Below are 26,990 nucleotides of genomic sequence, written 5' to 3'. Positions count from 1 at the left end.
GATAGGATGTTTGCCTTGCATGTGGTTGACCCCGGTTTGATTCCCAGCATCCCATAGGATCCCACAAGCATCACCAGGAGTAATTCCTGAGTGCATGAACCCTTAGTAACCCCTGTACATCGCCAGTTGTGACCCAAAAAGAAATAAGGCATGAACATATGGTCTCATTTTCAAATATTAAAAGGTCTGTCCCACAGGTAAATTGCAATAAATCAATAGGGAGGAAGTTGGCATGGTGGGGGGGGGGGGGAGAAACCAGGTTTAGTCTGACTCAAAGCTTCAGTTTCTCATTCTGTCTAATGCTGTCTATATTATCCTTGGCTTGGGCTTGTTTCAGGCTCACAGACCTAAGAAGTTGTCAGAATTATGAAATTCTTCCTCAAGGGGGTCAGGTAGATAGGAAGGGCCAGAATATTACATACCCAATGCTCTCTGGGTATGCAATCAGTCCCCACTCTTTCTTAAATGACCCTGACACAGGTCATGGGCATCACACCACTGGCTTGGGGAAATGAGTTTGCAATTCTCCAAGATGGACAGGTATCTCTGTAGAATGGATCCTCCTGCTTATGTGTTATTCTCAACCACATCTCTGAGGCTGGAAGAGTCCTATGTGATGACTTCCTCAGGTGTTGGTGGAGCAGCCTGGATGTTCTTATTCACTGTAAGTGGGACAGTGGTCCCTGAGGTAGGCACCACAATTTCTGAGCTGCAGAAATTCATGTTGTACAAGTCAAGCTGAAGTGCTTAGATGAAGCCAAGGGTTAGGGTCAGCCCTGTTTATTCCATTCTGTGAAGCACCTTTTCCTCCTTTTTTTCCCTTTGTTTTTTGTGCTGAATTCCAGGGGGATGTTCTAAGGGCATATGCTGGGCACTGTGCTCAGTGGTGTCAAGAATCAAACCCAAGTTGGTCAGGTGCAAGGCAAGTGCTCTGTTTCTGTAGCCCCTGCAGTTTCTTTTTTTCTAGTGAAAAATCTTGGACTCCAAAAATTTATGGATTTTTCATGTTAATCTCCAATTTGGGGGCACAATTTAATTCAACTGAAGTATCTAAAGTTCTCCCTGACCCCCCAGGATAAGGCTTAGTCCACAAGTCTGCCCCATTTGCAATTATCTGTTGCAAGTGGAAGGAGTCGCCTGCCAACTATTATAAATTCAGGGGTTCTTATGATACCATCCTCAGGCTTCATAATCCATTAGATCAACTAAAAAACCCAGAGAACACTGATGGCATTAGATTATTACAGAGGACAAAAATCTAGGAGCAATGAGGCAGTGGTAGAGAAAGCAGACACTCTGGTGGAGAATGTGCTGGAATGTTGTGTGCATGAAACTCTGTGAACAGTATTATAAATTACAGGTCCTGTTCTCTTAAATTCAGGAAGTCATTCTTAGGTCAATGGGTTGGGGGGAGGGGGGCCCAAGGACTCTATGTCCTCTCTGAGAATACCATCCCCTCAGCCCTTGGTTCAGCAATATAAAAGTCCCTCAAATTTTACTATTGTATAGTTTTTGTGATCCATTCTCTAATAGCCTTTTCAAATAAGGATTGTGGGACCAAACGTTCTGATCTTTTAACTCCTTGTTTTGTTTTTCTGTTAACCAGCCCCAATCCTTATACTATCCAGGGACCCCTATCCCAACACTATTACATCATAGATATAGTCAAAAAGTGCTTGTTATGAGAAAAGAAAAACATGCTCAGTACTCAGGAAATTCCAAGCATTCTAGAAGCTCTAGACCAAGAACCAGGGACAAAACTTCATCTCTGTTTATTGTACCTCAGCTTTTCATGTTTCTTTTAACCAGCTTTCTGATGTGAGTCATATACTAGTGATGGTATGACCACTGAAACATATGCCATATAGCTTCTAGTACAAAGAAGTGTGATAGTTTTTCTCTTAGCAAACAGTCTCAATGTGAACAGCCACAAATATCTTGTCAGAATTTTTGGGGGGCCACACCAGCAATGCTCAGTGGTTACTTCTGGTTCTATACTCAGTAGTCATTTCTTGCAGTACTCAGGAGGCCATATGGGATGTCAAGGATCGAATCCAGGTCAAATGAGCAAATGTGTGCAAGACAAGTGCCCTACACCACTTCAGTCTCTCAGCATTTTTCTTTTTCATCTAAAGACCGTGGTTCCCTCTAAGCTGCTGTTCTATTATCCTCTAGAACATAGTCACCAGCTTTGTGGTGGAAGCAGGGCTGTATTGCATTAGAGTGCCGGTTGGCATGTCAGAAAGGGCAAAAAGTGCAAAGCTGAAGTCATGGATCTGAAAGCGGCATCTATAACTTTGTTCACACGCTCTATTGAATATTTAGTCACATAGTAATTCTACAAAATGCTAGAAATATACTGCTGCTGGACAGCCCGTTGCCTAACTCAATTCTAGCAAATCAAGAGCATGAGAGAACTAACCTACCTAGGTTCTTTGCTTTGGAAAGTGTTGTTGTTCGTGGAGTTCCGTATCTCTGACTCTTTGGGGGTATGGAAGCAGTTGACTCTGTCAGCCTTGTAAACAGAAATTAAATTACTGGATTTATTTTTTATTATAATTACTTTCTTTATTGTTTGCAAATTGGCCAACTGTTCATTTAATGTTTCTTAAAGGTTTTTGAATGTAATGAAGTATAGTCAATATATATTAATGTCCTAGGTCCTTCTAGCTGTTCCCTAACTCTGGACTTCATAGGAAAATGGTCTGCCTTCTAAATTACCACAAATAAGAGCCGCTTCAAATATTTTGCAGTGGTTTAATAAAAAGGGCACCAATGCTTCATTCTGAAATGACTCTGCTTTTCTGTTCAAACAAACTAATACTACATACTTTAATTTTTTATATTATTAGCATCCCCCTTATGTAATTATTATCTATTATTTTGAGTACATTCAAGATTCTTGAATGGTAAAACGGAGTCATACAGTGTACAACCTGGGAGTATTTCCTTTATATACAGCAGTGTCTTCATGAATGAGGGCTGACCTCTCACATTCATTCAGAAATACAGGTTATGTTAAGTCACTGTACTGCCAACCTCTTGTGCAATGGCTTTCAAATATTTTGGCAATAAGACCAAAAATTGGTAATAAGACTAAAAATAACACTTCCAAAAATTGTTAAATGCCTTAAGAGGTGTTCGCTTCTATTTTGTTCACATGCTCTTTTGAATATTTATTGAGTTTATATTTAATATTAAATATATATTGAGTATTTATTGAATTTATGACTGAACCAGAGAAATTAAAATAAATTTAATAAAGTATTGACTTAAAATAATATATATATATTAACATGAATGATATGTAACCATTTTTTCCAAAACTAAACAGTAGTAATGAGAGACATTGCTTTACATTTTCATAAACAGTTTAGCTTTTGAGTTAATAGAAAATAGTCAGATTCTAATTAATGTCCATTCTATTCAAATTCTAATTTGCATTATAACTGCTTCATACTTTATAAAACACAAGACACTATTATAGATTATGAGAGGAAAAAGAAAAAAGGACATATAATATTTTAGTGCTACTATGGAGATAGTTTTGACCTGGTCCTCCCTGAAAGAGTCTCAGTGATTCTCAAGAGTCTCCAGTGTACATTTCCCACCACCAAGGACCTCAGTTTCCACCAGCCTGCCTCTCTGACAAGCACTTTTCTTTCTTTCTCTCTCTCTTTCTTTCTTTCTTTCTTTCTTCCTTCCTTCCTTCCTTCCTTCCTTCCTTCCTTCCTTCCTTCCTTCCTTCCTTCCTCTCTATCTTTCTTTCTCTTTCTCTCTGAGAGACTGAATTATTCTTAGTGAAGACGGGAAAACAAAATTGAGAAAGACCCAGCAGTTTTTACCACAATGATCTAATGCTTTGCACTCTGTTCTTTCAGCTTGACTTCCCAGTCTCATAGTTGAATTCTTCAATCTGCCATAACATAGGGAGAGATGAGATTCTTTTTGCCAGAGGATATCTCTTACGCTCCTTTTTTACATTTTTGTACAGTTGTTGCTTTCTAACTGACATTTTCTCCATTCACATTTGACTTGATGGTTGAAAAGAGATAACAAACTTTTGAGGGGAAAGAGATCAACATGGTCCAGGGTGGGAAGTCTAAGTATAATAGCCATATTATACATAACCCATAGTTCATAGTGAGAATCTAAACAAGTGTTTTTTAGAATTGTAGATTTTTATAATTTGATTGTACAGGAACAGAAAAATATGTTATATTTGTATAATTAGGGTTTATTATCTAAACTATTAAGGCTGAAAGCAGTCTGAATCTATGCTTTTATAATAATAATAATAAGATATTATTATTGAAAATGGAAAGGATACCTATCAGAATCTATTTTTAATGGCTATAATGAACAATATACTTAACTCTTTGACCCCAGATTATTTTCTATTTTTTGTCTACATTTGCATTCTACATGCCAGACTACTTTGTAGTTTCCCCCAATGACTTGCTCCTTCTTTGTCCTTGATGCTATTTATATCATTAATCTCTCACTTTTCTTGCTCTATATTCTGTTTTTCACTTTGTCATTAGTGATAAAAATAGACCTAGATCCCTTTCTTATTCGTTTTGCAATTTTAAAATATATCTTTATATTAGTGGGAATTTTGATTGCTTTAAAATTTCTGCTCTTACCAATCATTTTGTGACCAACATTTTTGCCCACATTGCCCCTTGCTGTGCTGAAATGATCTCTTAAAATTATACCCAGAAATGGATTTTCTATGGTAAGAGAAATTGTATGTGTTTGTATCTATGAGTTGAGTTTTAAATCTTTATCTTAGATTTTAAAATATGATGTTAAAATGGTTATCACAAATTTATGATTCCTTCTTCCCTGTATACCCACATTGGCCCCATATCTAGTTTTAAAACTTTTGATTTTTGACATTAGGCTATTGAAGGATTGGAAATGTTTTTGTTGTTGTTGTTATTGATTTTTTTTTTTTCGGGACCATAGCCAGCTGTGCAGAGGGCTTACTCCTGACTCTGCACTCAGGGATCACTTTTGGCAGGGTTTGGGCAACCATATATGGTGCAAAGATCAAACCCGAATGAGCAACATGCAAGGCAAACTGAACTCCCGCTTGATCCCAGAGGTTTGTTTATTTCTTTTTAATTGATCAGGACATTCTAGATACTAATCCTTTCTTTACTATCTATCTTGATAATATTTTCTTCCATTTATACTTTTTCAATCAAATATTTTTATAGAATTAATGTTTTTATAAACATTGACATATTACTCCATGTATTTGGACTTTATTCATGTTTTTACTGCATTTATAGTTTTTCATAGAAAATTCACACATTCAGTATTTTTTGTTGTCTGTTTCCACTTTTGCCGTTACTGTGAATGAGATATTTATTTTTCTTATCAATTCTTAGCATTCAGGTGGCCGTATAGACTTCTTGTTTGACACTTATCTGTCTCTATCCCAGACTGCTCTGCTCTTCTCCTTAGGGAAGAATCATCTGGTTCATGTTGTAAACTTCTTTTCATTCTTTCTTTCTCATCATTATTGCTACTGTGATCCCACACTTACCATGTTAACCTGGGGCATATTCCTTCTCCACATTGGAGTCTATAAAATGTTTGTTGATTGGAAGTGGAAAATAAATATTAGTGTCCAGATACCCAGGAAAGAATTTCAGTGACTGCTTAAAAGGGGATTCTGAGTTTAGTTCCTTGGGTCTTCATAAAAATCAGCAGAATTGAGTATAGCTGTAAGTAAGCTAGATGGGATTTTGAATTTTATTTTTAAAGTTATTTTGGCTAATTTATACCCTCTTAAGCATGGTGTTTTCTTTTGAAGAACAGGGATGGAAAATAACTCACAGAATCATTATGAAGATTTTATGAGATAAAGTATCTGTTGTCATTATTAGCACAGTACCTGATTACAATAAACACTCAATGAAGGGAAGTGATTCTTACTTTTGGACAGGAACTCATTAGATTTATACAATGGAAAGGTTCTTGCCAACTCTTCCTTTCTTTGCATCAGACTTGAAAGGTGAAAGGGGGCTTAGTTTCCTTCTAAGTGAAGGAACTTCTGTTTTTCAGCATGATTAATGGAGGCCTTAGAAGCCAGTTGGAAGTTTAAGGCTGGCCAGAATACTTTGACCTTATTTTATGTTTGGTAATTTTAGGTAAAGCCTCAGTTGGAAGAAATTTTTCTTCTTCCAGAAATGGCTGGAAGTACTCCAGTGATATTTCAGCCAGAGTCCTGGACATTTACAGTGTGGGCAGAGGCTTTGGAAAGTTATTGATTAGCGGTGATTCATTCTCAATACACATCTTCTTTTATATAAACAACACAAAACTCCCTCTATTATTTTTATATATTTTTTTATTCCACCCAGTATTCCTCCTATTTTTCCATCCTTGGGAATGATCCTCAGAGATACCTGCTTTCCCCCTCCTTTCTCCTCCCAGAGAGCCTTCTGTATTCCCTTCCCTGTGATTTTAATGTGGGCGGTTATTTGATGCCCCTGTCTTATTTGGGAGTCTGTGCAGAACCTCCTTGATAACATTGGCAATATGTTTTCTTTCAAATGTATACTTAATTTTTTAAAAATGTTTTGTAGTTCAACTATCCCAAAGAGCCATTCTTTTACTTTGGTATTGAATTAACATGATCTTCATAGTTATTATATTTTAAACTGTTCAGCAACAGCAAAGAAGATTGTTTCTAGAAATTTATATCTAAATATGCATATCTTTTTGTTTGTGTGTGTATATGTGCTACCCCCAGAGGTGCTCAGGAATTACTCCTGGTGGTGCTCTGGGGACACTATGAGATGCTGGGCTGGGTCAACCACATGAAATTTCCTTAGCAGCTGTACTATTTCTCTAGCCCCCTAAATGTGTATTTCTTATAACTTATCTTCATTGTGTTCTCACTTAACTCTCCAACAGTAACCATTGCTTTTGTTCGGTTTTTTTTTTTTTTTTGCTTTTTGGGTGAAACCTGGCGATGCACAGGGATTACTCCTGGCTCTGCACTCAGGAGTTACTCCTGGCGGTGCTCAGGGGACCATATGGGATGCTGGGAATTGAACCCGGGTTGGCTGCGTGCAAGGCAAATGCCCTACCCTCTGTGCTATCTCTCCAGCCCCTCCAACAGTAGTCATTGTTACTCCACTTTAGGTATGATCCTAAAACTCCAACAAATAACTTACCTCAAGGCAATCAGGAAGGAAAGCCAAAGCTAGTCTGAGTTTAGAGGAGTTACAAATATGCTAATCTAGATCATGAGCTTCCTAATCTTAACATCATACATTGGCAGCTGTCAGTCTGAATGTGGCTTTATATTTTTTTTTAATGTGTACAGAGAAGCCAGAGTGATAGTACCGCAGGTAAGGTATTTGCTTTGCATACAGCCAACCCAGGTTTGATCCCCAGCACCCCAAATACTCCCTTGCTAAGAGTAAGCCCCACGTATCATCAGGTATGGCTCCAAAAGTCAAGAAAATAAATTATGTGTACTTAATTCAGAAAACAAGGAATTTCACATTAAAAAATTCCAAAATTTTGAGGGAAAATTTGGAGATTTTGCAGCTCTCAGTCTTCCCTGTATCTCCATGGTGCCATAGCTGTTGGGCAGTGTGGTGCTTTGGGGTTCATGGTATTGTCCACACTCCCATCCCAGCAAGCATCTCAGGTGGCTTTGGCATTGGAGTTCATGCCTGCTGTGCCTTATGTCCTCCTTTGGTCATTACTGTAGCCAATTTTAATTGCTGTTTTGCCACAAAACATACGTACATATCTAGACCCTATATCGGTGATATATGACCACCTGGCATATTGGGGTCACTTTGTCACTCTATATTAATAACATGTAAAGTTTAATTTCTCCTGGCCAAATTTTAAAAAATGACACATAAGATCTAATGTGTCTTGTTGCATCCAATCAATCATCTTGAGCCATAATCCTAGGGCTACTTAAGAAATCATAAACTATGGAACTAAATAGGACTGATTCCTGACATGAAGAAGCTGAGGAAATAGCAGGGATAATGGCTTCTTTAACACAAATTTAAAGTCTTGCTCAAAGTAGAAGCTCACCGGGGCTGGAGCGATAGCACAGCAGGTAGGGTGTTTGCCTTGCATGCAGCCAACATGGCCAACACAGGTTCAATTCACAGCACCCCAAATGGTCCCCTGAGCACCGCCAGGAGCAATTCCTGAGTGCATGAGCCAGGAGTAACCCCTGAGCATCGCCAGGTGTGACCCAAAAAGCAAAAAAAAAAAAAAGTAGAAGCTCACCATGGTTTTGTTTCCTGATGTGTATTTCTCAGAGATTTGAGGTGTGATGTTCTTGTTAAATGAAAAGCAGGCACTAAGCTTGCTGGCTCGGGTGGTAATGGGTAATGTGCAGGAGACACCCTTGGTTCTCATCAATGCTTGGAAATATTTATTTTAAATACGGGAATGGGTTCAACATGATCATAATCATAGTACCATTCTTATTCATTTCCGTTCCACTGACTTCTTAAGAGGTAAATGAGCCCAGGAATTCTGCTTCTTGAGGTTGTGGCCCCTGAGCATGCACAGCCTTTGTGAGTTCCATGTATCATGTGTAGTGTGATGGAAGAGAGTAAGATTTCCCAGAGCTGACCTAAGTGACTATCTGGTTTTTCTCTTTTCTAGTTGTGGTTTTTTCTAGGAATTATAACAGAGTCTAACCTTTACCATTTAAAATAAATCTAAAAATATAAAAATTCAGAGTAAAATTGGATATTTGAAAAACATTTATCAACTGTATGAACTTTTTTTTAAAGCTTCGAAATGAAAGAAATCAATTCTCAAAGGGTTGTCATCCTACTTGTGTTGTGAATTGATTTGACAGACTCATAATTTGATTTGCTATTCCTAAGGGGGAAAATTTGATTTGCTCCTAAGGGGGATTGATTTAATTTTAATTATACATTTTTAAAGCATTCACACATTCATGCAAAATATTAAAGAAAATGTTGGTTTTTTCCCATGAAACTACTGACTTAGAAGCTAGCTTATGACTAGTAATTTGGCTTTAAGATTTAAAATATAGATGATTATTCATTTATTTTTATTGTAATGTGCTGTGATATTGCTAAAAAAGTAGAGTCTGATAATTACTATATGTAAAATGAAATGAAAATACCCAAATTTCATATAAAGATAAAAGTCATCTTTGGGAGCTGTATTACAGTAGGTAGTACAAGGGGGTTTACTTTGCACGTGGCCAACTCAGTTTTCATTCCCCCACCACATACGTTTTCTCGAGCCCCTCCAGAAGTGCTCCCTGAGCACAAAGTTCAAAGTAAGCCCTGATTGCTGCTGGTTATGACCCCAAACAAACAAAAACCCATAAAAGTCACCTTTGGCTTTGCCTTTTAGATTATGTACTATTGCTGCATAGGAAACCACTCAAAACTTCATCACTTAAAACAATAATTACTTCTAGTTTGACCTGTTTCCAATGTGTTAGAAAATTCAGAACTTTTCAGCTCCGGCTGGAGAGAAAGTACACAAGCTAAGGTACTTGCTTTGCACACCACCAATCTGTACTCAGTCCCCAGCACCTCATCAGGAATAATTCTCTTCAGAGCACAGAGCTAGGAGTAAGCTCTAATCATCACTAGATGTATTCCACCATCCCTCAGCACAAAAAAAGAGTTTCTTACCTGTTTAATTTTGATGCTTGTAATATTGCATAGAAATGATGTTGCAGAGTTAATCTTCTGTACTCCCATACCCGATACCTTGTTGGGAAGATTCAAGCAGCTGGACACTGCAACATCTGGAGTTCTTTGGGCATCTCTTATCTCTCTACCTGAAGGGACTCAGAGAAGCAAGACTTCATAGCATCTCAGTGCTTCAAACGCATGTAACTCATAGAAAGAAAGAAGCCCTATCATCTTTGAAAAAGATGGAGTAAGAGTGATAGTACACCAGGTTTGAAAAAGTAGCATTGGAGTAAGAGTGATAGTACACCAGGTTTGGTGCTTGCCTTGCACATGGCCAGCCTGGGTTTGATCCCCAGCATCCTATAATGTACCCCAAGTCCAGCAGGAGTGAACCCTGAGCACAGAGCCAGGAGTAATCCCTGAATACCAGTAGGTGTGGCCCCAAAACTAAAACAAAAACAAACTTCAGTGCCACATATCCCTTTGACCACTTTCTGTTTGTTAGGAGAATCACTAAGATCAGCCCATTTTCATGGAAAGGGGATCCAGAATTCACTATTTTTTTTTATTTTGCAGAAGGAGAGTAAAAAATATATAGCAATATGTTTAAATCACGATTCCCTGATATTAAATAAGTAAAACCTGTTCATTATTCACTTTGCCCCCATAAGTCTGTTCTCTTTATTTCTGTTTTTATTTATCTTTTCATCTTCCTGCAAGATACTTGCTTCCTTCCATTTGGATTTTTTTATTGTTGTTGTTGGTTTGGGGACCACACCTGGCAATACTCAGGGGTTATCCTGTCTTTGCATTCAGGAATCACTCCTGGCAGTGCTCAGAGGACAATATAGGATGCTGGGGATTGAAACCAGGTCAGCTGCATGAATGGCAAATGTCCTACCTGCTGTACTATTGCTCTATTTGGACTTTTGAATTTATCATTTAATGTACCCTCTTTGTCCTATTTCTTCTCCAATCCAATCTTGTATCAAATATCAGATTAATCTTTCTAAAACATCACTGTTATCAACCCAGTTGAAAAACCTTCCAGATAAAAGCTGCCTGTGACAATTATTGTCCACAAACTTATTTCTAATTCAATGGTTTGTATAATTGGATGCATACCTTACTTTAAAATGTGAGTTATTCGGATCTCCTTGCAGATTATCACATTAGAATTCCTTTTTCTTTTCGGGGGGGATCGCTCCCAGCTGTGCTCAGTACTTACCCCTTGCTTAGTGCTCAGGGGATCACTAAGGAATGCTAGTAATCAAATCCAGGTTGGCTGCATGCAAGGTGAACTCCCTACCCACTGTACTGTTGCTCTGGCCCCTGAATTAGAAGTCCTGAAGGATGGAACCCAAGAATATTCCAGTTAACAACCTTTATCAAGTTGATTCTTAAGCACAATGAAGTGTGAATATTAATCTAATGTTTAATAGCACACTGCAAACATTCTCAGCCAGTGGGTTGCCATGGTTATGGAGCAAATGGACTGTTGCTAATAATACTTAGGTACTGAAATGGGAGCACATTTATAGTTATCTCAAGAATGTCATCTTCCTTCTCCTAATACTTTCTTAAGTGGAAGAGAAATTCCTTAGAAGGTGGAGGACTTTCATATGAGATATTGTTACTAATGTCATTAGTTTCTTACTTTTTTTATGAAATCAGTACCCCATTAAATCTAATCTGAGCCAGACTTGCCTTGCCAATTGGCTTCCTACAAACATTTTTTTCCTTTCTCCCTTTCTATTTCCTTCCTTAATGACATTTTCCCCTTACTGCTTGTTTGATCTTACAGTCTCTAGAATACCTTCCCTTAGGATCCGAAGCCTTGGAAATATTTTCTCTACTCTATGCTTGTGCAGCAGAATATATTACAGACTGTAATTTTATGTCACTTATATAGTACCTTAAATTATTAACTATTAGTTCATCAGGTTGCAGAGTCAGTCTAGTTTCTTTAGGAAAAATATGGCACACTCAAATAAGTTAAACTTTGGGGATATTAATAAAGGAACTATTTAAAAGGTGTGAACAGAACAAGAGGAAACTGCAAGGGTAGTTTAATATCACAGGGCTGATGAAAGTAGGAACTGTTACAGATTTAAAAAGAGATAGCAGTTCCTTGAATCTAGAAAAGAATTTTCTTAGAGAGTAAGGTAGCCGGTCTATGACTAACCTATAGATGAGAGTCAATAGAATAGAGAAACTTTCTTTTCCTTTCTTTGGATCACCTGCTGACATATAATTATAGGCCAAAACCAAGAAGACATTGATCATTCCAGAGAAGTCAGTGAAGCAGGATGTGGGGTTGGGAAGAGAATGGAGGCAAATGAAGTTTGAGACACAAAGAGAAAATATAGCACTGTAGCACTGTCCTCCCATTGTTCATCAATTTGCTCGAGCAGGCACCAGTAACATCTCCATTGTGAGACTTGTCATTACTGTTTTTGGCATATCGAATATACCCCGGGGAGCTTGCAAGGTTCTGCCATGTGGGCAGGATACTCTTGGCAGCTTGTCGGGCTCTCTGAGAGGAATGAAGGAATAGAACCCGGGTCGGCCCTGTGCAAGGCAAACACCCTACCTACTGTGCTACCACTCCAGCCCAAAGAGAAAATACACACACAATTATTTCTTCATTAAAAAGAGAGAATTCTTGTCTCTACTCTTTCTTACACGTCTATGACATTCTAGATATCACATGTAGTAGTTATTCATGAATTACATTCTTTGATGCTGAGGTTTATTTGGTTTCATTTACTATGAATACTTAACAAGGATGAATGACAAATGGCTTTCTCAGTGATAATATTTTGAATTTTTTGTTCTGTGATTTACTCAAACATAAAACTACTGTATTTCCTTCATTTCCAGGCCCATTTTCCCTTAATGTCTTTAATTGAAAAGGCTAGTTCCTTGAGAAAATGCAGATACAGTTATAATTTGAGTCTCCTAAATAATTACCAAAAATATAAATTCAAATTAAACTGACTTTCATATATTTTGGAAGCTCGAGACATTCTCAGCTCCCACCAATTTACTCTGACAAACTCTAAGCTTATTATCTTATATAAAGAGTAAGTATGGACAAAACTGTGTCCTGGGTTCTGAGAAAACAGTTACAGAGATGCTAACTTCTAAAATGGAAAAACAAAACAATAAAAAAAGGGGAAATTGTTTCCACTGCTGGGAATATTTTTCCACTACTTTACAGCAATGTTCTACTTGAATTTATATTGTTTGGTAGAAAAAAATATTATTTTCACAGGAGATGCTTTTTTAAAAAGGGGTATTCCCAAGTAATGCTCACTCGGGTCCACTCCTAGAGTGTGCTTGGCCAATCTGCCCTAAGGGTTCACTACTCCGGCCTGGTGGTGGAATGCAGCAGTGTTGAGGGTCTCTAGGGCTGCTACCCAGAGCTTTTCAGGGCAGAGATGGAGGCATGTAGTGCTAGGAATCAAATTCCTCATCTTACACCTTCAAGACATGTATGCCAGCTCCTTGAGTACTTTGAATTCAATAAAGAGATGCTTTTTAAGTGCCAGTGCAGCAGTACAACATGTAGGGCTCTTGCCTTGAATGCATCCAACATGGGTTCAATACCTGGCATTCTATATGGTCTCCCAGTCCCGTCAGTAGCAATCCCTGAGCACAGAGCCAGGAGTGAGTCCTAAGCACTACTTGGTGTAGCCCATGAACAAGCAAAAACATATACTTTAAAAAAATTAAGACAGGCTGAAGCTGTGTGTGTGTTTAGGTTGTGGGGGATAGAGGTGGGGATAAGAGAAGGAACTTGGAAACACTGGTGGAGGGAAGTTGATACTGGTGGTAGAATTGGTAATAGAAAATTGTATGTCAAAAAAACAACTATGAATAGCTTGGTAATTCACGATGCTTTAATAAAATTTTGGAAAATAATATAGACAGATTAAAACTAAAGGACAGAAAAAGATATCTATGCAAGTACTAAATAAAGCTGGAGTAACTTTACTGATAAAATAGATACCAAAACCAAGAATATTTTCAGAGATGAAGAGGAAATTTTTATATTGATTGTTTATCTAAAAAACAGAAATTATATATTTATATGTCTAACAAAATGCTTTAAAAAGTGTGAGTCAGTTGACAGAAATAATGGACCAGACAAATTCACAAAGTTGGAAAAAATAGCTGTTCTTTCTGGTATAAAAGCTTGACAAGTAAGGATCCAGAAGCTCTGAACAACAATAGACATTCTAGAACGTGATGCCCAGCAATTGCACAGTAAACACTGTTTTCAACTGCATGGTATCAAGAAAAAACATATACTAGCCATGACACAAATATTAATTAACTTTAAGAACTTGACATCTTGTAAAGTAAGTTCTCTGACAATAACAGAAAGAACCCTGAGAACATTCAATATAAGTTCATAAGAAATGCTCAGCCAAGTGAAATTGAAGAGAATTCTTTAAAACTCATATGGAGCATCAGTGATAATATTATCACTAATATTATATTTAGGGATGAAATAACATTTCCCCCTTTATATTGGAACTGCAGAGCTATTAATTAAACACTAACCTTGAAGTTCTATATTGTACACTGAAACAAAAAAAGTAAATTGAAGACATAAATGTAGAAAGCTGAAATTCTCTTACAACTTTTTACTAATTGTTTACAAAGACAATCTTGAAGAATCTATAAAATTACCACCAAAAAATAAATTTAGCGAAGTTACAAATTAATGTACAAATCAATTGGAGTGCTATATATTAGCAGCGGATTTTATGTATTATAAAAAGCATGGTGGAGCTAACCTACGCTTATTGTTTAAATTGATTTATCACAATGATTCCTTTATAAAATACTGACTTTGAAGGAAAGCATCATTTTTTCTGAAAACAGTATAGCATTGTTTACATTTGTAGTCATTGTTACTTGTCTGTATTTGTGAATGGAGGGATCTACGTGGGGTAGAGGGCAACAAGCTGAAGCTTGCATCTGAGAAGTAGGTAGTGACTAATTTTCTAAAGTGGTTAGAAGCTCTTGATTACTGCCTTTATTGTAGTATGGTCCTCAGCTCATTATTTTCCTCCATGAGTCATGACCAAAGAGTATCTTCCCATTCAGACTTTAATGTCCTTCGTGAGCACCTAGTTTCACAGAAGCACGTATTTAAGAGTTTCCTTTATCCTACATCTGCTGCTCCTGCCTTTGGGGCTTACTGAGTCATTGCAGAGGCAAACAGAGTGAGGAAATGAAGCATTTTTCTTGATCAGCTGACAGCAAAAATATGTTTTCATTATCCAGAATTTCTTAAGATTGTTTTCAAAAGACTCTAAAAGATTCCTTGAATTAAAAAGACTTGCCAACTACTGATCTCACTTGTGAATGAGAAAAGTGAGGTCCTTACATGTTGACTGCATAGATTTTACAAATCTAATAAATGTCTTCCTTAACAGTAAAATTAGTCATCTAGTCTCAAAAAACTGAGATTCCAAATAAAACTTCTTGGTAGTTATATCTGAAAGGTAGTTTCCAAAAATGGTTCAAAAAGGATTAAACAGTGGACATCTTATTAAAGTGAATTTTAATTTCCCTAGTCTTTATTTTTTCTAAAAGAATACCCTCAACCTATTCTTAGATTCTTGCATATGAGTAGAGTGTTACTTCAGTTTTATTTTATTTCAGGAACTGTGATTTACAAAACTGTAAATCACAAAGTGTAGAATTTCATAGTATAAATTAGCAGTAGCCAAAAGATTTTATCTGGTGTACCATATTAGGTTAAATAGTAATGACTTCCTGGTCTGTTATATATGTGAAGGATTTTAAAGCCAAATCCAGATTACTGTGATCATTGGCTATGCTGATTCTTTGCTAATTTCAGATAGAATGTCTCCTCTATGGATCTTAACTGTAGTGTTTATCTAGGAGAGCATAACACTTGGATTTTCCATCTCATATGTTTTAGAACCCTGAACCTACCAAGCCATATTTTGTATCACTGTAGCAATAAAAAGCAAAACCAAATACTACTACCTTTCTTCTGGAAGTTAATAGCTATAAGCTGGCCATCAAATGAATCTTCTGAAATGAACCTTGAATTCATCACTTCTGTGTTACATTATAACAACTTAGAAGTAGTGGTCATTTATGAGACAGATATTTTAAAATACAGCTGCAGCTATTAGGCTTCTGGTGATTGGCAATACTAACAAAATCTCATTGAGTGAATAGTGGAAAAATATTTTTATTTTATCTGCATGCTTTCTCATACATCCATTTTTGCATTCTAGAACATAAAATTGTTTATCATGTCTTTGTTTCTTCCTTGCCTACACACTTTTCCCCAGAAAATCAGAGCCATAGAAAGTTTCTGGGTAAGATGACATCCCATATAGTCATATGATTCACACACACAAGATACAAGTATCTAGAACCTCAGGCCCATTTCTGTGTCTCTTTTATTAGAATAAAAATTGGCTTCCATTTTGGAATTGTATTGCAAGAAAGTGCAACTTCCATATAATTTCACAGTATTGCTTCCACTTTGGATTAAGAGATCCTTATGAGTAATGACTTTGTCTTGTCCAATTTGCATCTCTTTCACTATGTATGGTACTTGGTTCATGGTAAATGCTCAACAAACATTTGTTGAGACGCTCAACAAGCAGTTTTTGAGTATTTCAAACTCAAGTGGACTTGTACAAATGCATTTCCAAGAAGTGTTAGAATCTACTTAGCAAATGTTTTTTTTTTAAATTATATTAATGAAAGAATTAGGGCCAGGTTCAATCACTTGTAGGCACCCTTTTAGCAAAGCATGTAGATTGAATGATCAGAAATATGAAGGAATTTTTCTTAGTAATTTATTTGCATACTGAGGATATGTTGTCAAATTCTGGTTGGAATTTGAGTCTATATGCCTCAATTCTCTAAGCATGTAATTTTAAGTGATTTTCTTCATTATATATATATATATGAGAAGTGTCACTCAGTAAAAGAATATACGTGATAATGTTTCAGTATCTGTGCTGCAAACTGTAATGCCCAAAAGGAAAGAGTGAGAGAGAGACAGAGACAGAGAGAACAAAAGTGCTATAAAGGCAGACAGTGGGGGGTGAGGATGGGGAATAAGAGGGAAACTGGGGCCATTGGTGGCGGGAAATGTAAACTGGTGAAAGAACAGATATTGGAACATTATATGACTGGAACCCAATCATGAACAACTTTGTAACTGTATCTCACTGTGACTCAATAATAATTAAAAAATAATAATTTAAAAAGTAAAAAAAGAGTCACTCCAAGATAAACAAAGAGATATAGTAGTGTCTAGTTAATAGCATCTCTTCTCCAGGCATTAACAACATAATAGTCTTCTTAATTTTTTAGAGACAGTCTGTTTAATTGAATGTTATGCAATCAAAGCAGATAAATGTGAAATTGAACTATATTAGGCATGCGCCCTTTTTGATAGATTCTTTCAGCAACACAAATTAGAGTAATTTATATGTAAGAAAAGGGTAACAATTTCACTATATAATGACACCATCATTAACATCTTTTTCAAAAGAAAAGAATTTCTATGTAAAGTTCAAATGGAAAATATTAATATTGACAGTTTGTGAATATCAGTCTATTTTTCATTCAGCACCTATGTGAATAGAGTATTAATAGACCTATCACATAATTTCTTATCTATTTTGTATTTCCATAATATCAGTTAGCATTTACTATACTTTTGAATTTCTCTTTCTTTCCAGATATGATTTTAAAAGATTTCAAAATGTGTTTCTTTCTTTAAGAATTTATAAACCACCTTTGTAATACTTCCTTTTAATGGATGCACTGTCTCAAAGCATAAAATCCAGTTTTCTAAAATAGGTAGATCAGAGAGAAGCAGCACTGTTCCTGCTTTTTAAAGTGAATATGATTAATCTTATTTGATACACCTAAAAATATCTCCTATTTAGCTTCAAAACATTTTTTATAAAGCAAATTGCTAGGCAGTACATCTAAAAGGGATTTAGATCACATGTACTTTAAAAAATTCTTTCCTATCACTTCTGTGAATTTAGAACCTAGTAGACAATAAAGCTCAGGTTTCTGACCATATACTAATGACCGGGTCACATAGATAATTATTCCCATTGTCAATAGTATGGATCCAATGTTAAATATGTGTGAATAGGTTAGATAAAGAGGGTCCCTACTAGAAGTTGGATAAGTAGTGAGCACTCACAAAAGCTAAGGACGAGCCTATAATACATCTGTGTTCTGTTTACTGGGTATCAGTCAAAGTTCCCCAGTATCTTCTTCCCGGGTTTAATTAATTTTCATGTACAAAGAACTTGGGAAACTCATTTACAAGCTAGGTCACTAGTTAATTAAAAAGGATATGATTCAACGACCTCATGAAGAGAAATAGCATGAGGTCCAAAAACAAAGGAAGTTCTGTTCTTGAGGAGCAAGGTGTCAGGTAAGGCAGAAAATGGATGCACTCTGGTTCCCAGCTGCAAGCTCCCTGAGCCCCTGCCCCTCACCTTGGGTTTTTATAAAGGCTTCTTACATGGTCATCACTGATGAGCTCATTGGATATTGAGCTCCGTCTCCAATACCATTCCCTTCTGCTTGTCAGTGGGGTGGAACTAAAGTTCCTACCATCCCTGCCTGTTGATTTCCCTGACAGCCAGCCCCATCCTCGGGTGTTTTCCAAAAGTAACTTTCTACTCATGGCTGTGAGTACTGCTCAGTCGTAGAGCATCTGCTTTATGAGTAAGACGCATGGGTTCCATTCCCCACAACAAAACAGACAAACAGAGAAACATTATGGGTACAGTAAAAAAAACTACCTTCATTAATATAATAATGACATTTAGAAAATTAAAAAGTTTGGGGAATTGGAGATAGTTTAGTATGTAGGTCACTTTCCTTGCATGCATCTGACCTGGGTTTGATTCCTGGCACTACATATAGTCCCCCAAACACACAAGAGTGATCCCTGAAGGCAGAGCCAGGAATAAACCCTGGGCACAGCTGGGTATGGTCCAAAATTAAGAAAAAAAAGGAAAATCTATGAAATAAGAACCATGAGTGAAGATCAAATACCTTTATTGTATGTGTTTTATTTTTTTTAAAAAAATTGAGGCACTCTGGTTTATAATACTGTTTATGCATTTAGCATTCCAGTACCACACCCTCCACCAGAGTGCATGGATCTGGAGAGTATCATGCTTAGTGAAGTTAGTCAGAAGGAGAGGGACAGGGTGATCTCTCTCAGATACGCAGGATATAAAGAAACATAGTAAGGAATAACTGGCCCAAGGCAACAGAACCTGAGAACTGCTTTTAGAAGACCATATATGTTTATGAAAATATATTTTGATCCTCTGAATGACGCTATTGTATAGCAATATTATTATTGTTATCATTATTGCTATTATTACATTGCCATGAAACTTTGTCTCTAAACCCAGGGGAGCCCAAGAGAACTCTTTGAACATGGAAAACTTCTTTTTTTTAAAATTTTTATTAGTGAAACACATGAAGTACAGTTGTAGACTTACAAATTTTTGTGCTTGGGTTTTAGTTATACAATGATCGAGTACCCATCCCTCCACCAGTGCCCATTCTCCACCACCACTAATCCCAGTTTCCCTTCCACCCTCCATCCCCCCATCCCACCCTGCTTCTGTGGCAGGGTACTCCCATCTGTTCTCTCTCTCCTTTTGGGTGCTGTGGTTTGCAAAAGAGGAATTGAGTAACAATCATGTTTGGTCTATAGTCTACTCTCAGCATGCATCTCCCATCCTGGGCGGATCTTCTCAACACCCTTTATTTGGTGCTCCCTTCTCTAGCTGAGCTGCCTTTACCCCTAGAGTGTGCGGCTGGGTGTTAGTCTCCTATTTTGTTAGTTTATGTTCCCCAGATGAATGCAATCTTTCTATGTCTGTATCATGCTAAGTGAAATGAGTCAGAAAGAGTGGAAAACTTCTTTTATCCTGGCACCAGAGAGGCTAGGAAATTAAGCAGGACAGACTTTGTCCAACTATAATCACACCGATTATCTCGATTGCCTGACTATACTAACAGCAGCACTGACACAGAGAATGTCGTTGGGGGAGAAGACAAGACTAGCAAGAACTATCCCAAGGCAGGCCTTCTGAAAATGGAGTCCAGTGGATCTCAGTATCTATAAAAAAAAATGTTGATTAAGATTTTAGATGAGAACCTGTAAGAAAAGAGCTTCTACTATAGTACACATACATAATGAAATATTATTTGCCCATAAGAAAAAAATGAAGCAATTTGCTGATGCATGGTGGATCTGGAGATTATCACACTGAGTGAAATGCGTCAGAGGGAGAGAGACAGATACAAAATGATGTCACTCATATGTGGGGATGTAAAGAAACATAGTAGGGGGATAAAATGGCCAAACAGAAAAGAAACCAAGAGCATGGGAACTGGTTCTTTCCCCTTTATTTTATTTTATTTTTTTTTACAGTTGTAGATTTACAATTTTTTGTGCTTTGGTTTCAATTATACAATGATCAGATACCCATCCAACCACCAGTGCCCATTTTCCACCACCATGGATAATATCCCTCCCACCCCCATCCCCTCATCCCCCCCATCCTCCCTCTGTGGCAGGGCAATCCCCTGTGTTCTCTCTCTCCTTTTGGGTGTTGTGGTCTGCAAAAGAGGCATTGAGTGGCAAACATGTTCAGTCCATAGTCTACTTTCGACATGCATCTCCCCTCCTGGGAGGATCCTCCAAACATCCTTTATTTGGTGCTCCCTTCTCTATCTGAACTGCCCTTTCCTCTAGGATACCCGGCTGGCCTCTAAGTTATGGAGTAATCCTCCTGGTGCTGATTTCAGCTATTCTTGGGTATTAATCTCATACTTTGTTACTTTATATCCCCCAGATGAATGCAATCTTTCTATGTCTATCCCTCTCTTTCTGACTCATTTCGCTTAGCATGATACTTTCCATATTGTACCACTTGTATGTAAATTTCATGACTTCATCTTTTCTAACAGCTACATAGTACTCCATTGTGTAGATGTACCAAAGTTTCTTTAACCAGTCATCTGTTCTTGGGCATTCAGGTTTCTTCCAGTTTCTGGCTATTGTAAAGAGTGCTGCAATGAACAAACAAGTGCAGATGTCACTTCGACTATACATTTTTGCCTCTCTGGGATATATTCCCAGGAGTGGTATTGCTGGGTCAAATGGGAGCTCAATTTCTACTTTTTTGAGAATCGTCCATACTGTTTTCCAGAAGGGCTGAACCAGTCGACATTCCCACCAACAGTGAAGGAGTGTCCCTTTCTCGCCACATCCACGCCAGCATCGGTTGCTTTTGTTCTTTTGAATGTGGGCCAGTCTCTGAGGTGTGAGATGGTATCTCATTGTGGTTTTGATCTGCATCTCCCTGATGATTAATGATGTAGAGCATTTTCTCATGTAGGAAGCTTGCCATTGTGGGAGGAGGGGTGATCGTTAGGGAAGGAACTAGGAAAATGTTGAGGCAAGTTGTCACTCTGTATTAAGACTGGGTGTGAAAGGAGATAAAGTATGCAGAATACCCTATCAGCAGCAATATTATAAACCACAGTGCTAAAAGGGAAAAATAGATGCCTGCCATAGAGTTAGGCTGAACGCAGAAGAGAAACTGGGGCCATCGGTGGGAGGAGTGGACTCTGGATAAGAGTTATCAGATGATGGGGCTGGAGTGATAGCACAGCGGGTATGGTGTTTGCCTTGCATGTGGCCAACCTGGGTTCGATTCCCAGCATCCCATATGGTCCCCCAAGTACTGCCAGGAGTGATTCCTGAGTGCAGAGCCAGGAGAAACCCCTGAGCATCTCCGGGTGTGACCCAAAAATAAAAAAAAATAGTTATCAGATGAGTTAAAATTTAAAACCACTTTCATTTATTTAAATGCAAATGTTAAGATCATGAAAGTGGCAGCTATGTAATCAGCAAAGATATCTGTAATATATACAACCAATTAAAGGTTCATTTCAAAAATATGAAGACAAGAGAGAGAGGGAGAGAAAAATGAGGGAGAGGAAGAGGAAGAGAGAGAAAGAGAAAGAGAATGAGAATCATAGGCAATGAAAGGAGTATTTAAATAACTTATGAAAGGGTACCAGCATACAAATCAAGTATGTCCTTGTTCTGATTGAACTTACTGTAACTGTGTTAAGTGCCATAGATAGTGGTAGAGCAGCTATTACTAAGAGCCTGTATTAGAGAGATTTAACCTTGGCATGGAGGTCATGGAAGACTTCCATGAGGAACTGATAATTAAACTGAAATTTAAAGATGAGGAATAATTAAGTAGAGGAAAGGGGCAGAGGTAAGAGTGATGTTTCCGAGAGAATAAAAATTCAGAGAGGCAGTTAAGTGGACCTAAGGAGAGATACACCCAAATTTTAGGATTATACAGCTCATAAGATGTGAGTCTCTTAAACATTATCATCATATAGAGACATAAGCTTTTTGTGTAAAAAGCATACAGGAAATATTTTACACCATGAAAATGACATCATACTTAGTTTCATCAAAATTTATTTTCTTAGTCTTTCCAAATAATCGATTGTTTAAATATGTTTTCTGTGTTCTTCTATCTTTCACAAATGGCAAGATTTCCTGCTTTTTTTAAGTTTGAATAATGCTCTTCTGTGTATTTGTGTGTATTTCATTTTCTTAATTCTCCAGTTGATGAAAGCAGGTTATTTCCAAGTATTAGAAGTATGTGGCTCATAAGATGTGGGTCTCTTGGACCTAAGAAGAGACCCACGTTATTATTTTCATGGCTTCAGAGCCTTGAATATTGCTATCTGACCTAATAAAGAAAAGGAACTCTATTTAGGCACCATTGCTGACTCCTATTCTAGGGAGTAAGGCATCAATAAATTACTTAATGTCATAGGAATCAGTGATTTTACCACTTTCTAAGTGAAGTCCAAGATTAGTTAAATTTATTTTACCATAAAGCCCTATGATTTTTCATCTATTTTTATATACCACAAAAGGCATTCACTATTTTCATGTGGTTAATATTCATTTAGATTTATGCCACATATTTACCATTTTGTTTTTTTCTATATGTTCCTCTGAGTCAGTTTTTCACCTTGGATCATTTTCTTCTACTTGATGAATGTCCTTTAATATTTCCATTGGTATTGAATGTTTTATGACAGATTTCCTCAATTTCTGTTTATTTGAACATGTCTAGTTTTAGAAAACATTCTTATTGGATATGGAAATCTTGGTTGGAAGTTATTTCACATTGGCACTTTAAAAATCATTCTATTATTTTTTCACTTTCATTTCTTCTTTTGAAAATTTCGCTATCAGTTTTGTTGTTGTTCCTCTAAAGGGGATAATTTTTAATTTTATTTTTCTTGGTGCTTTAAAGATTTCTTTTGGTCTGTCTAGGCCTTAATCAATTTCACCATAATGTGCTTTGATCTGAGTTTTCTGTTTATTCTTCCTGGCTTTTATATTGCTTCATGCATCTGGGATGGGATGTCTTTTGTCAGTTGGAACATTCTTAGCCATTATATTTTCTGCTTCTTCATCTTCTTTCTTCTTCTAGAACTTTTTAACCATGTCTTATATATATTTTCCCTTTCTGTACCTTTCCTTGCTTTATTCTCCTCTTTGCTCTATTTTTGTTTTTTGTTTCTGTGCCATGGATAGAATCCTATTCTGAGTATTTTTCTCTGAATTTTTATTGGTTCTAATTCTCCTTTCTAGTTGGCTATTAAGCACATTTAATCACTTTAGTATCATAAAATATTGATATTATTATAAGTAATATTAAGTCCATGAGGGCTAGTGCATATGTACTCAGCTGATATAACTTTTTAAGCTTCCAACCAAAATCCTTGGGGGGGTTAATGGGTGGAAACTTTTAAGCCCCTTCTCTCTAGTGGACACCAGATTACACTATTGTTCCCGTGGTCTGTTAACCATTCAGCCAGAATTTATCTCTCCAAGAAGTTATACTGAAGTCCAATTATCTATTTTTCTTTGAGTTTATTTAGACCTTGTAATAGTGATATATGATAAAAAATGTTTAGTGAGGGATAATTTTACATATGCCTGTTGGCAGACAGAGAAATACATCTTAGCCAGCCTTTGGAAGAAGTTCTTGTTATTAAAGTGATCCAGTAATGAAAAGGACTGTCCTTTGCTCAGAGAGATCTTACATGACAGCATGAATGTGCTAGTTTAAAGATCTTTTTCAAGGGGCATGGGAAATAGGTCAGAAATCAGGGCCATACACTCTGCTTGTGCCAGGTCCAGAGTTCAATCCCAGGCACTCCAAGGACCCCTTTAGTGCCATTGAGTGTGGCCTTGGTGACACAGTTGACCCAAATAGCATGACATTGTATTGCTGGGTCCTAAAATTGAATCAGCAGGCCCAGTTGACTGAGTATCTAAGGATGAGCACCTGGATCCTAGGAACTGTTTGGGAGATGGGAGCCTCCCCCACCCCCAATAAATGATAAATACAATAAAATAAATTTTCAGTGGCTTATGGAGGGAAAGAGTGGGAAAGCTGGAGGTGTTGGTATATTGGGCCCACCATCCAATATACCATCTGTATAACTCTGTATACAAAAAGCATTAACATTATTGCTATTAAAAGTAATTAATTTGAGAACCACAGAAAATTTTAAAAAGAGATTGTGTGGAAATGTCTTCAGGCTTCATGTTGATTTGGGATAGATTGCCTTCTAGTTTTTTTATATCTTTGATCTTTCATTTTCTATCTCTTTTCCTCTCTTTTTCTTCTCTCCTCTCTCCTCTCCTCTACCTCTCTCTTGCGTGCTCTCTTGCTCTCTTTCCTGCCTTTCCTCCCTCCCCTACATTTGTCTCTTGCTCCAAGTTTTCCTTTCCTTTCTCCTTTTTCCTTCTCTATATTTTCGCCAGTTGCACTTTGCTTCTTGTTTTCTGGCATGTAGCTGAGCTGAATTATGGAGTCTAGACCTTCTAATACATCTCCATAAGGATACAGTAGTCAAAAATAGTGACAGTTAAGAGAGAAGATATTAAAACAAGCTCATGTTCCAGTCTGAGGCAGCATATATGTCTTTGCTTATCAAATAGAAATTTGCTTATCAAGACAGGAATTCTTTTCAACAGAGCAACAATTATGGCAAGGAACTTTAAGAAAATGGAGAGAAGAGGATATATTAGTCTATATAGTAACAGAGAAAGAGGAGATTGTTTTAGGGGAGTCAAAGGCAGAAGTATCAGCAATTGAGAAGTTTAATTGTACACAAAAGAGCTTTATCGATTTGTCTATTATTTATTTCCTTGTGCATTCAGCCAACAAATATATCTTGAGAGCATAAGCTAAGAAAAAAGCATATCAACACTTACTTATTACAGCCACTTTATTTGCAGATTCTTCTCAACATTTCATAATTTATTTTTTATAAAAAAAAATTTAGAGACTTCCCATCTTTTAAAACACAGTCAAATATCAACTTATGTTTGAATTGAGGGGGACTGTAAATAATTTGATAAATTTTCCCATTTAAAACCGAGTATTGGGACCAGAAAGATACTACAGACATTAAGGCACTTGCTTTGCATGTGGCCAACCCTTGTTCAATCCCCACCATCACATATAGTCTCCTGAGTATTACCAGGAGTGCTCCCTATGCACAGAGTCAGGAGGGATCCCCAAGTACTGCTGGTTGTAATACAAAAACTAAAAGTAAAATAAAATAAAACCCAAAAAGAGTACTAATAGAGCATGCAGCTATAATTAGTGAACAGATGTGAGAGATTACTAAGAATAAGAAAGTTTGTTTGTTTTTGTGCTTTGGGGGACTGGGAGTCTTTCAAATAGTATTTGGGTGCCCAAGGCTACTATGTACAATACTCAACTCATTGTCTATCACTCTGGTCCCAAGCTTTTTGTTTTTGTTTTTTTTCTAAATTGGTATATTTTCTTAATTTACAGCTTAGAAAATTGATAGGAAAATTTTTCAAGGACAAGCAATAGCAGATAGATTTTAGGTTGAAAATCAGGAGGATATTATTCCAAATTCATTCTCAGACTCATCCTTGTGTGTGTCTAGGGGTGCAGCGGAAGTTGGGAAAACAGGAGTCTGAATGATGTTTTATGGATAAAGTGCATAAGTGGTGCCGAAGCTCTGAAAAAAAATGAAGTCATGGTAGTGAGAGATAATACTGCCCATAGCTTCTAGCTCCAAGGGTTTTTGGGAAAGTAGTGTGGCTCCCATAAACATACATGAATATGCAAGGTAGTCAATAGGTATGATAGAAATTTCACTTTTGTGCAAAATGCTTGGTTTTGCTGAATCATGGATGATATTAGGATTTATAGGTTGAGTTATTAAGTAGGGTTTTGGAAAAAATAGAACTCAGATGCTGATGGAAATCAGTGTTGAAATGACAATTTACAATCTGTGAATAGTAGAAGGAAACCAAAAGAATGAAAAGAGAATGGAGTCCTTTCCTGAAGAGGGAAAGCACCACCACAAAAGTAGTCAAAATCTTTGAGAGCACCCCCACAGATGGGTTCAGGGAAGAATGTGAGTGGAAGGAAAAAGCTAAAAGTTAAAAGAGAATCAAGGTAATGGAATCATGGAAACCAAGATATAATAAATAAGACTAAAATGAGCAGTTGTTATTGATCAAGTTTGTGCTCTGTGTTTTATTTTGTTTTTAAAATTTTAAATATATTTTCATTTTGGGGGGTCACCCCTGGCAGTGCTCAGGACTTTCTCCTGGCTCTGCACTCAGGTATCATTCATAGTGGGGCTAGGGGACCATATTGGGTGATGGGGTTCAAATCTGTGTTGGCTGAGTGCAAAGCAAAGACCGTCTGGCTCTGCTATGTATTTTGTATACACTGTCAATTATTCATAATAACACAATAAAAAGGTAGGTTCATATCTCTGTTAATAGATTAAAAACAAAAAGGCATAGCGAGATAAGGTCATATGCCCATCACTTAGTTAGTCAGTCCAAAGAAAAATCTAGAAACTCTGTTTCCCAGCCTCCAGAGACTTCTTATTAGTGGAAACTACAACTTTAAGTGAAACGACATGTAATAAAACCAAGTCATTGATTAATGTTGTTTTATGCAACATTTCTAGGAATTGTTCTTCAACAACATTATAAGAAACTGATTGAACAAAATGATGTTACTCAATAACCTGCTGTGTTTATTTTGCAGATTGTTCCAAAGTTTTGGACAATTATCAGGCAATAATTTAGCAGTGGTCATGGAAAGTAGATGCTTA

General features: G+C 37.0%; 1 protein-coding gene across 2 annotated transcripts in view; it reads left to right on the top strand.

The window, feature by feature from the left end:
* The window catches only part of AK5 (adenylate kinase 5), a 286,756-nt gene that overhangs the window by 20,924 nt on the left and 238,842 nt on the right, over window positions 1–26,990 (top strand). The gene's annotated exons all lie outside the window — the stretch shown is intronic.

Source organism: Sorex fumeus, unplaced genomic scaffold (assembly GCF_029834395.1).
Source record: "Sorex fumeus unplaced genomic scaffold, SorFum_2.1 ptg000047l, whole genome shotgun sequence".
Classification (NCBI taxonomy): Eukaryota; Metazoa; Chordata; class Mammalia; order Eulipotyphla; family Soricidae; genus Sorex; species Sorex fumeus.
The sequence above is the reverse complement of the archived record's forward strand: the minus strand, read 5'-3'. Positions and strand labels throughout refer to the sequence as shown.